Below are 12,274 nucleotides of genomic sequence, written 5' to 3'. Positions count from 1 at the left end.
TTCTCCTTTCCCTTCCTGCCCCACAACAAACACTCTGTGAGATGAGTGGGGCTGAGAGACTTCAGAGAAGTGTGACTAGTCCCGAGTCACCCAGCAGCTGCATGTGGAGGAGCGGAGAAGCGAACCCGGTTCCCCAGATTACGAGTCTATAGCTCTTAACCACTACACCACAGTGGAAGAACTTTCTGACAGTAAGAGCTATTTGACAGTGGCACAGACTCCCTCGGGAGGTTGTGGACTAGCCTTCAATGGAGGATTTTAAGCAGATGTTGCGTGGCCATCTGCCATGGATGCTTTAGTTGTGATTCCTGCATTGCAGGGTGTTAGGACTAAATGACCCTTGGGGTCCCTTCCAACTCTACAATCCTATGATGCTACGATTATAGGAAGCACAAAAGGATTGGCAACTAATAGAGGAAAACAATGGAAGCAGGAGCGCTTGTCTGATGGTTAGGAGACCTGGGTAGAATCAAACATTTTAGTGTGGCTGACTGAAGCAGATTTTGTAAGCCAGGATTGCTGATGCTGCATTTCAGAACCAGCACTGCTTATTTATTTTATTTATTATTAGTACTCAAGAGCCTGTCCCCTCCTCCAAATGACTGCAGGGTGTGGGTTTCAGAAACATCACAATTAAAGTACATTGTGCATAAAACAAAACCGCAAGAACAACCCATGAGTGTCTGCTTTTCTGCGTTCCTGTGTCTGCAGCTCTGTAGTATGTGCTCTGCAACCAGCCTGTATGTTGCACAAGCTGCACAGGCTTGGATACTTAGATCTGTGCATGGAAGGAAACTGATTAAAATGTAAGTTTCCTGTGCCCCTCTTCCCTTAGACCCTCCCCACCCCTGCAAAGCCTCTCTGTAGGAACATTCCTGAACAATGTGGGACGGGGACTGGGGGAGCGGAGAGGGTTACTGCTGGGGGTTGATGAAATTACCCAAATCCGGATGAAGCCCTTTTCTGTGAGTAATGACTCCGCCAGATTTCAGGCAGTTCTCTTCTCTCCCAGCAGCCCTCCAGAGCCCTATCCCACTTTGTTCAGGAGTGCCCATTGCCTCCCCCCAAAGAGAACCCCGTCAATTTTGATCACTCTGTTAAGGATAATCTAAGGGGGATGGGGAGGAATTTTTTAAAAAAGTGTTTTCTTCCTATCACAGATTGCTGGCACTTCTACCACTAGAGGTTAACATATTGCCTGCCTGGTTTTAATAGAAACATTCTTCATGCATTCTAACAAATCACGTATCTCTGAATTCTGCATATAAAGTTGTAATTCCGTCAAGGGCTTGTAATGACATTGATAAATGATGTCACCAAAAACCCCTTGCTTGAAATACAGCTTTAATTATGGACACCTGGGTCCTTATTATTCCTTATATTATTTCTGTCATAGCACTATCTTGTCTTAGTAGCTGGGCCTCCATAGCAATTTGCTTTATCAGCAGCTCAAGTAATGCAGTAGAGCAGTGCAGCCCCTCTCCATGTTAATACACTGTGCTCGGGGTAATATAGATTGGTAGGATTTTTAAAATAATGCAGAGCTGCAACAGTAAATATCACGTTTAAGTTATTCTAAGGGTGAAACGACACCTGATGATCCGTGGTGCTGTGCTTTCCCTTTGTGGTTTGTGCTTTGTTTTGTTTTTAAATGCAAAGCAGCCCTATAGCGGAAACAGGGAAGAGGGGCAAAAGGCTGCTTAAAAGTTTCCCTTCCTGCCTTTTGCCTGCTCACAATCACCCCCCAAAGGTGTTTTACCACTGGGGGGGGGGAGCTACACTGATCCAATAGCCTCACTTCCGTTCCTCAGAAAGCAGCTGGAGGCCGCAATTAGTTTTGCGCAAACAAAGGGTGGGAGGGAAAGGGCTAAGTAGCTTCTCCCCATGCCCTCCACTCAAGACTGCAGCCTTGACCACAGCAGCTTTTCATTTAAGAATAAAATAAAATAAAACAAAATGCAACAGTCACCCAACTGGCATCGTGGGTGCCAACTTGAATAAAATATTGAAGGACCCAAGCAAATCCCACCCCACATAATTGATCACAAGATGTGCTGCATGCATACCATTTGAATGGCAATACACATCAACTTGGAGGGCAACCCCCTCAAATATTTTATTGGGGGAAGTGAAGGGACCTTGGCCCTTAGGAGGTGGCTCCTCTGCTGAGCATTGTCTGTACACTGGCCCTGAATCTCAGACGGTTCAGGGTGCTGCAACAAGCTTCCATAGTGAAAGACCATAAATTACAGAAATCTTGTGGCTAGCTGCAGCTTCAGATAAGCTCACCCAAGGACAGGGAACATTCAAGTTTGCAGTGGCCCTGAAGTTCCCTTTTCCTAATACTAAAATAAAGATATTCACTCCCCCCAGCACCACTAATCTGTAAAACGGGGAAGAGTGTAGTGGTAGGTCCAGGTTTCCTTCCAGGTAAAGAGGAGTGCGCTAGTCTTGCAAATGGACTGGGCTTGCATAAATCCACCACTTATATCAACCAGCATCTCCTTAATGTTGTGCACACCACAGCTTCCAAGCAGGGGAGGGATTTCAGAGATGCCTGCGCCTATCCAGAGTTTAGTTTCCTTGGAGTGAAGGTCAATGGATACTGAAGAGTCTTTAAGATATATGGTTTTATTTACACATATATACAACCTGATCCTGCCACAGATCCTGCCTCCCTATTTGGTTCCCAGAGAGATCCTCAAGCCATAGCACTGGGTTCAGGGCCGAATTTTGGTTTGATGAGGCCATAAGCTACTGGAGGTAATGGGGCCCTTTATATGTCCAGCTGTCCTTTGTCAACAACAAATTGTCACTTTTTTAGTGTTCAATATATGCTACATGGTAATTTATGGACCTAATAGGTATCTAAAGCCATTTGCACATAAAAAATAAGTATTTTATCAAAGTAATTGTTGAACTGAAATACAATTAAGAAGTATATTAATAGTGAAATAATTATTAAGCTCTAACTTAAAATGAGTTTTTATTCATAACAAACTTAATAATGCAAACACATTGGCATTTGGCAATAACAAAAGTTCCTTTAGAAGTGAGCAAACCAGTGATATTTTAGGGAGCAGGCTAGCAGGCGGGGCCTATTACTTACATCATAGCTGCCTACACAACACAAAACACTGTTGCTGTATGCAGGTTTTATTTGCTTTTTATCTTATATTTTGGAAATGTACATCCAGTTTTTTTTCTTTTAAATTTTTTGGGGGCCCGGCAAGAGAGTGGAGCCGTAAGCTATAGCTTGTTTAGCTTATACGTAAATCCGGCACTGACTGGGTTCAGCACAGAGCAAGACAAGCCTCTATGTCTCCAGCTTCCAGGCCTATTATTCTCCTTGTTGGGATGATGTGGCATCCAGTCAGGTGAGAAGTGGTGAGATAATGCCTATCCCACCACCTAAAAGTATGGCAATACACCTTTGCTTAGTGTTGTCACTATGGCAACACATCTCTTCTTAGCTAACCCTTTATGATGCTGATGATAGTGACCAATGCCATTAGCTTAACAAAGGAACTGATTTGACCAGTTCACCAGGTATCCTCTTGCAGGTTCTAACTTCACAGACACAGAATCACAGGCATGGAAGGGACCCATGGAGCTAATTCAGACTGATCCCATCCCACCCCCATAACAAGATTTGTGCAGCTGCTCTGGTTTCAGTGATGGCAGCATCACATACCTGTATTGAGACTCCAGTAAAATGACTTTGATTAAACTAGAGTTGTGTGTGTGCATGTCTCTCTGAATTCAGTAAGGTTTCCTTCCTGATACATCTGTTCAGCATTGCGGAGTAAATAATTTCTAGGTGCTATTGGAGAAAATGGTAAGAAGAGAATACAGTATTTAACTGTGTATGCAAGAACTTCTGGCTGGCCGATAATTTCTTAATGGGAAATGACAGCTTAAATAGTTTATGAAAACAGCATTCCTCTAAAAGTTGCAGGCAGTAATTTGTATATGTAACGTGAAGAACAGAGGACAGTATTTTAAAGGAACGTTTCACAGGCTTCTTAGAACTATGAGAGCTATTTATTTAAAATTGCTTCAATTTTTTCTTGAAGAAGGAAACAGTTTGGAGATCAAAGTGAGCAGTACTGTTATTTCTGTCACTAAAATTGCAGATTAGGGTCTTTGTCAGTGTTGCTCTTTGGGTGGCCATGTGTCCTATTTTACAGAGGACAGCCCTCTATGTGAAGAGGGCTTGAAGAACTCATCTACTTGAAGTGCTGCCCAGACCAAGCCCAGCTCAAAGGCTAAGAACCACAAGACAGGAAAAGTTAGCACCTGAGCAGGCATCTGAATCAACCTGCTCACAGTCTCTTCCCTGCCGTGGTGAGTTGTCATCATTTCTAAATGTGAATCTATACAAGTAGCACACTTATGCAAATATACATCCTCCTTTTTGGTGGTGCAGTTCCTCTTTGGGTGATATTAAATCTTCATTCTCTAGGGCAGGGTCTGGATCTGGTGGCCTTCTAGATTTTGCTGGACTACTACGGCTCCCTGAGCAGTGGTCATTTGGGCTGTGGCTAATGTTTCTAAGTCTCCTTGGTCTTAAGCGCAAGCTGTCCTGAGATTCCTCTGCATATAGCATCAGCATCTGAGGAACGTTCGCCTTGAATTAACATCATGATTAATTATTTCTGTCCCATTACCTTTGCGATTTCAAATATTTGTTGGAAGTATGGTTGGTGAGTGAGCCAGAAAGCTGACATGTTATTTGCTTATCAAACCGAGGTACAAACTCAAGGCTAAATATCAATGGGATCATGAAGGTTCCTATAGACTGTGGATTTATGGCCTTCCTCCAAAAATATCTTTGAGAAAGCACAATGCTTTTCTGAATACAAGTTGGGGCTGGCAGGAATGTCAGGTTTCCTCCACATGTCTAGAATGGGCGAGATGCCAATACCAGTTTCTACACTAGAGGTTACATTGCAGAATTATGCTCCGCAGTTTAGTCACCCAAGATTAAAGATCTGGGAACTTGCTTCAGTTTCTGATTTGTTTGTGTGCTTAAAGGGTGGATGAGAGGTTGAAGCAAGCTGAGAAAGAACAAGAGACTCCAGCATAGAACAGGGACTCTTGGCTGACCAATCCAGGGACAAGTGATCACATAAGCAATACTTGAGTTGCTATCTTGGAAGGGCAAAATACACAGGGAAAGAGTCACTGGTAAGAGAGAGAGAGAGAGAGAGAGAGAGAGAGAGAGAGAGAGAGAGAGTCTCAGTGTGAAATGCCCCAGAAATCTCTATTTATTAATGTAGATGGGAGGGGTGGGTAGATTTATATGTGTGTGTAGAAAAACAACTCTGGGAGAACCCCTTCAATTCTACAGATGGGTTTCAACCTTCTGCAAGTCTTCAAAATATATGAAGTCAGTTTGATCAAAGACATTGGTGGAATTTTTCCAAAAAGGAGCATGTGTAACTTTAGGGGAGGCTGCAGACAGAAGGTGCATGTGGATCTGTTGTGTGAAGGGAGTCAGAGCAGGCTATGATGTGGCCAGAAGTTGTGCACCACAGAGGTGAGCCTGAATGTGCACAGAATATTGCTTTATAAGGATTGGGTTGGCAGCCTTGTTTGTGGGCAATTGCAGCCTCCTTCAAACATCTGCAAAGCTGTTGCCTGTACACAGCTTAAGTTGTGCTAAGGATGCTCGGGTCACATTCAGGTCAAAGCTGGAATGGGAGTAGAGGAAGAGAAAGAGAGGGGAGCTTCAGAAAGATGGCTAGGCTGGATTCCCATGTGGGTAGGAGGCTTTGTGGGATATTTGAAAGTGTGCAAGTGCAACATAACTAGAAAAAAATGGGCAGAGTGAGATCACGTGAAATGTCTGGTAATTCTTCTAAAGTTCCCTCTCCCCTCAGGTAGGAATCTGAGGGATGTCAAGCTAAAGCTTTCTTGTGCCTCCAGTAGTTCACTCAACTGCTGGCCTGAACAAATGGAGCTCGATTGCCACTTGCACGCCTGCAGAGACTAAAGGCAGAGTTTTTGCCTGACATAAAAAATGGCAGAGCAAGGCCATCAGGTAATTATTCAGCACTGCAATGAATCTGAAGAGATGTTAGGGAAAGTAGATAAATGCATTTAGATAAGGGTAATTAGTAAGATGTTCCAAACTCTGATTCAAAGCAAGCCTTAAAATTACTTAGGGGTTATCCTTGCACTTCTAGGTCACCAGTTCAAGTGTATATGGGGCGGGGGGGGGGGCAGGAATGGAAAAGTGCCAGCTGTCACTCTACCATCAGAATAGCTTCCATTCCACATGTTTGCAGACATTTGCATACAACCAAAGCACATTGCAAAGAGTTCAACAGGCAGTTCCTTGCTGTAAAATGTGAGCAATGGTATGTTGAAGGACAATCCACTCCCACCAATCTCAACCAGGCTGGATAAGGGGGGGCCAACGTTTAAGCCTCGATTCCTCTTATGCAGTAGCAGTCGTTTTTTAAAAAAAAGTTTATGCAATTGTCATTGAACCACGAGAATAATATGAAACAGAGTTGATAGTGAAAACTGTCAGAATGAACAACAGTAATAACGAATAACAATCGGAACATAACAGCCCGTTTTAATTCTGGATGAGATCACATGAAATGCCTGTTAATAAAGGTAAAACTAAAAATCCATCCTTAAAATAAGTGAGAAGTCCAGAAGCAAAGCATGATGGCAACATGGAGGCAGTTGTTTTTCTGCAAGCAATTGGTATTCAAAGATAGTCTGCTTCTGAACGTGGAAGCTCCTCTTCAGATGGCTAATGGCTAGTGATAGCTTTATAATCTTCCATAAATTTGTCTAATCCTTTTTTACAGCTCATTGCCATCTTTAAACCTTGTGGCATGGAGTTACATAAAGATGTTACTTATAGATTTATTGAAATACTGACATGCCATGTACCTCCCTTTTGACAGTTCTGAACCTACCACCAATACATTTCAATGGGTCAGCCAGACTTCTAGCATTATATGAGGAGATCTCTCTGTTTCAGATTCATAATTTTATCAGTCTCTGTTGTGTCCCTCCTTATTTATCCTTTTTCCATGATGCAAAATGCACGAAGCCAACAGAAAAGACTGAAAGGGAGTAATAAAAATCAAAACATAGGGGAGGGAGGGTCTTGGACGACAACCACAGTAATAGATATGGGGAAGTATTATGGGCAAGGAAAAGAGAACACACAACCACTAGATTTTTTTTTAGGGGAGGGAATACGCTGCTCTGTATTATTAGTATTATTAATCTGGTTAATTAGAAGAATATTATACTACCTCTATGTCATAAAAAGTGACAGGTGCCCTGCCTCCTTTTCACCAGAAGTTCTGCCCCTTTCCCCAGATGTCTTGACTTTTAATATGAACTTTGTATCACTTGATGTAAAATTAATATGATTTTTTTTGGGGGGGATTGTTTTAGGGTTGTATGTGACCTATGTACATGACATCATCTCATTGCTGGCAATCTGACGGAGCAGTTTTCTAGTCCCTCTGACCTAAATGTTTGGGGTGTTAACTCCTGTTATGTGGATGTACAGAGAGTTCCTTTGTAGGTGTAGTCCCTGTGACATCTGGGTTATTGGGTTCCATGCTCTTTGTCTGGAATAAAGCTGCGTGCAATTTTTATTTTAGCATTTTGCCAAATGTTCACACTGGTAAAAATGTGTCGGCTTTCAGTGTGTTCTTTTTTTTTTATTGATCTCTGTGTGTGGTGTGTGTTTTATAAAAATTGATTTTTGAAATTTCCTGGATGAGGAGCATGGCATAAGCAAGCAAGCAAATAAATAAAGTACTTTATATGATATGTCATTAGACACCATATCTGCTGCCTCACACCCCATCTTCCTTAATCTCTTCTTGACTGGCTGCTGTTTTGAATCCTAATTGTCCTGCACCAAATTTGCACATTCAATCTCAGTTGGTCTAGTCCTCAAGGCATTCAATAAAGTCACATTTAGGCTAATGAATTTCCATTAACATCTGCAAGTAAAAATTAATGTTTTAAAGTGCAAATTAAATCCAGGCTCTTCTCATAAGGGTATGTTCAGCAGAAATGGCTGTGATCCAGCTGTGCGGACTGTGGAAGAATAAATTTACTCTCAACACACAAAGGAAGTGCAATGGATACTAAGAACTGAGCCTTCAAAGACCAAGCCCTCACTCACCTCCTTGCACACTCAGTCGCTAATTTTCTAGGGATAAGAACACCACCACCTCAACCTATCTTTCAGTTTCATTTCCCTGAATATCACCTGCACCTTGCAACAGTATGTCAAACCTGTCAAGATGAAGGTCAACAAGGAATCTTCTCTGTGGTGGGACAGGGATCAATGCAGTACAGTTGCACCTTGGTTTTCAAACAGCTTAGTTCCTGAACGTTTTGGCTCCCGAACGCCGCAAACCTGGAAGCAACTGTACCGGTTTGTGAACTATTTTTGGAAGCCGAACTCCTGACAGGGCTTCCGATTGGCTGCAGGAGCTTCCTGCAACCAATCAGAATCCACACTTTGGTTTCCGAACGTTTTGGAAGTCGAACGGACTTCCGGAATGGATTCCGTTTGACTTCCAAGGTACGACTGTATCTATTTCATGCAGGGAAGTATGTATTTGGTCCAGCCCTTCATCATACATAGAAGATTCCTAGTTTGGCAACAATGGGGAATGGCTGTAAGAACTGGTATACACGAAAATCAGTGGGTTGTATCCAACTAAGTCATAGAATCATAGAATTTTAATTGGAAAGGACCACAAGAGTAATTGGAAAGAAAATTGGAAATTTTAGTTGGAAAGGACCACAAGAGTCATCTAGTCCAACCTCCTGCAATGCAGAATCTTTTGCCCAACGTGGGGCTTGAATTTAAGAGTCTCATGCTTTACCGACTGAGCATAAGGACTTCCACCCACACAATGAAACTTCAACTCCCTCTCCTCTCCCTGCATGCCTCTTCCTGCACCCCTCAAAACCTGTTCTGGGATTTGCCCCAATCCTCTGGAGCAGACTTGTGGAGGGCATGGGGGCAGGTTCCTGGGTGTAAGAGAGGAAGTTCTGTTGCGTAGGTGAAGGTCCTTCCACTAATGGGATGACTTTGCTGCCTACTACCCAAGACACTCACGACACTATCCCTGTACAGTTTCACTCTCTAGAAAAAGGGTTGCATGTGCAAATCTTGGCACAAGTCCTTTAGGCTATGGTATAAAAGCATCCAGATTAATATCAACTGGTTGTGTTTTGCCTACTGCACAATTAAGTCACTTTCTGGGGCGGGAGTCAGATGTGGACACAGAACCTTTGTCACCAGGCTGGCTTGGGCTGGCAAAAGCTGTTGTCCAAATCATGTGGAGACAGGGCCGTCTTACCCATTAGGGTTAGTGGCGCCCTGCGCCACGGCGCACGCCCGGCAGCGGGAGTCCGGGACCAACCGGGAACAGCTGCGAAGGCATGCTGGGTGGTGGCAGTGGCTCTTCCTATGGCCAGCTGCGCTCTCTCGCTTCCTGCCTGGGAGAGGAGGCAGCGGCGGCGGCGTACAAAGCTACACGGCACCTTTCTCCCTCCTGCCCACCCCGTGGCAGTAGTGAGACTGCTGAGGAAGCCCACGCGGCAAGCGAGCCTCGAGCTGCCCAGTGCAGGGGGCAGGGAAGCGTGCCGAGAATGTTGCCCCCTGCCCCTTCTGTCGAGGAAAAAAGGTAGAGAGATTCATTCAGAAGGATGTTTTAAGCACAGTGTGTGGACCCCAATTCCTTTGCTTTTCTGCCAGTTATTAACTGCACTCTTTCAACAGGGCAGAGCACAGAGGAAAATGATAGCCTGTATCCCAAAGGAAAGAATGGCAGACTGATTACTTTATGGTTATTTTGAAAAACTGATGAGACAGCAAATGATAGTCAATCCTATTAAAAAGATTAAGCGTACACACACACACACACACACACACACACACACACACACACCTTCAAACACTCTATATAGCCTACATTGGGATTGGTTGATATGATTCTACAACTCAAGAAGAGTGGAAATTACAGAACATCTGCAATGAAATTGGTTTTCTGTGGAAAACTGATGAATCACTTACTGCCAATGACTGGAAGGAAAAATACTTGTTTATGCCCTTATGTAATGAATTTTTATGAGGTGAAGTTTGGTGTTTATTAAAAAAAAAGAAAAAAGAAAAAAAACCACTTTAAACCGCCAGAGATGTAAAATAATAGAATTCCAAATTCAAAGCAATGAATTACTGCAAAGACAATCACAAGTAGAATACTATCTGCTACCAAACACCCAAACAGACCCATTACTCTTATAATGACATTAAAATTTTTCATCCATCCAGTTAAGTGGGGCGGAAGGGGGGGGTGACATGAAAGGGGGCAGGCGTAGCAGTTCCAGTTCAAAGCAGAAAACACATCTGCATTCCTATTCTGAGTTCCAGAATGTTTTCTTTTTTCTCCTCCTGGAAAAGGAGATGGGGGGAGGGGGAAGCGAAAGCATTTCTCAAGGATAAAATTACATTTCTCAGCGAGTCTTCAAAGAAACAAATCAAAGGTCCAAAAGCTTCCTGCAGTCCCAGGAATACAGATTGGAGACAGACTCCTCCCCCATCCTATTTCCCAAAGTTCACACGGACTTCTTCAAAGTCCGGAACCGCATACATTGGTGCATAGGAGACGCTCTTACCCAAAACCTCCACTGAAGTCAATGGGGCTTGGCTGTAGAATAGGCATGGCTACAGGCTGGCCGTGTTAGCTGAAATCTACAAATATTTCCTCCTCGTAGCTAAGAAATTGCCTCACAGTATCAAAACTCTTTTAAGAGTTAAAACAACTGCATTCCCTCTGAAGACAACGGAACAACTTTTAAATAGGAGCGGAAATTAGCTGATGTTCTTGCTTGTGGCTAAGGTGGGGAGACCGTAGCCCTGTGCCAAACTGACTGCTAAACTAATGATTACAACAACTTAATTAGCCTCGGTGTGCTTAATATCAACCCCCCATGGATTCCTGTCAGCATGCAAACTGTAACTCTAGCCCTCATTTGGCAATTGCTTTGGGGGAAATTAGCTTGGCTTCAGTTGTGAGGCGTGTGTACAAGTGCAGAGTTCTGAGGTGATAGTTATCTTTCTAATAATCCTTTTTCTTCTTGCAGTTTGGAATTATGCTTTTACACGGTTCTCCCACCCCCACACAGAAAACCACATCGGCGATAACAGCGAGGAAAAGAGCCAGGAGCAATATATCCACTTCCTAGCCTTTCTGCTCCAGTGCACAAGTATCAACCGAGTGGCCGGCAGTTAGCCACTCTCTTCAGAAATATGGCAAGTGTCACTTTGTGGGATTGGCCTGGTACAAAGGAACGCAGGGAGCTGCCTTCTACGGAGCCAAGCCATTGGAGCATCTAGCTCAGGGCATATCTAGCATCACTGACTGGCATCAGCTCTGACACTCCCAGCCCTTTTTGGAGAAGGGACAATACCAGATGCTCCACCACTGAGCTACGGCCCCTGTCATGAACAGGAAGGAGGAAGAGGAATCTGGTGTGGGGTGTTGCTGTTACTGGGACACAGCAAGCTGGGGATGGAGGAGAGGTTGGCATAGAAAATACTCACGGGGTGATGAAGGATGGCCTGGTCAGCGTGCAGGAACCAGATCAGCAGGGCCCACGACCAGAGTCAGAGGGAGCTCTGTCTCCCCAAATACAGCAGGCTGAGGCCTAAGGAGCAGTGGGAGGAATGTTCTAGGAGGCTGAGGCAGGTGAGGGCCCACAGCCCAACTCACTAGCTGGCCAGGTGGTGCTTGTTAGCTGGAGGAGCTGAGTGATTCCTCAGCTGGAGGAGGCTGGGAACAGGTGAGGGTCACCTGCCTCATCAAGCCCAGATGTGACAATTGGAAGGCAAACCACAGTTTGGATGTTCCAAGGAGCTCTCGGAAAGTTCAGTAAAGCCTCTGAACCTATTGGAGGCATAACAGCACTGGGGGATGCAACCACAATAAGGTTTGTGGATTGGCCCTCAAGTATTTGCAAGTCAAGCCTAATTTGGTTGATTCGATTTACATCTTATACCCTTTAAAAAATGTTTTTTTGGGGGGGGGGCTATTGGGTTGTTGTTTTTTATTTTTGTTATTTTGTGGTCTCTCCTTCTTCTTCTGCTATCACTCGTAGCTGAGTAAGATTGTCTTCCATAAACACTGTTTTAACAATGAGTCCGTAAGTGACTGTGGAGGCCAATTCTGGATCCACACTTCCTTCCACAGTGGGGACATTGGTT

The sequence above is a fragment of the Podarcis raffonei genome, chromosome 7 (genome assembly GCF_027172205.1).
Source record: "Podarcis raffonei isolate rPodRaf1 chromosome 7, rPodRaf1.pri, whole genome shotgun sequence".
Classification (NCBI taxonomy): Eukaryota; Metazoa; Chordata; class Lepidosauria; order Squamata; family Lacertidae; genus Podarcis; species Podarcis raffonei.
The sequence above is the reverse complement of the archived record's forward strand: the minus strand, read 5'-3'. Positions refer to the sequence as shown.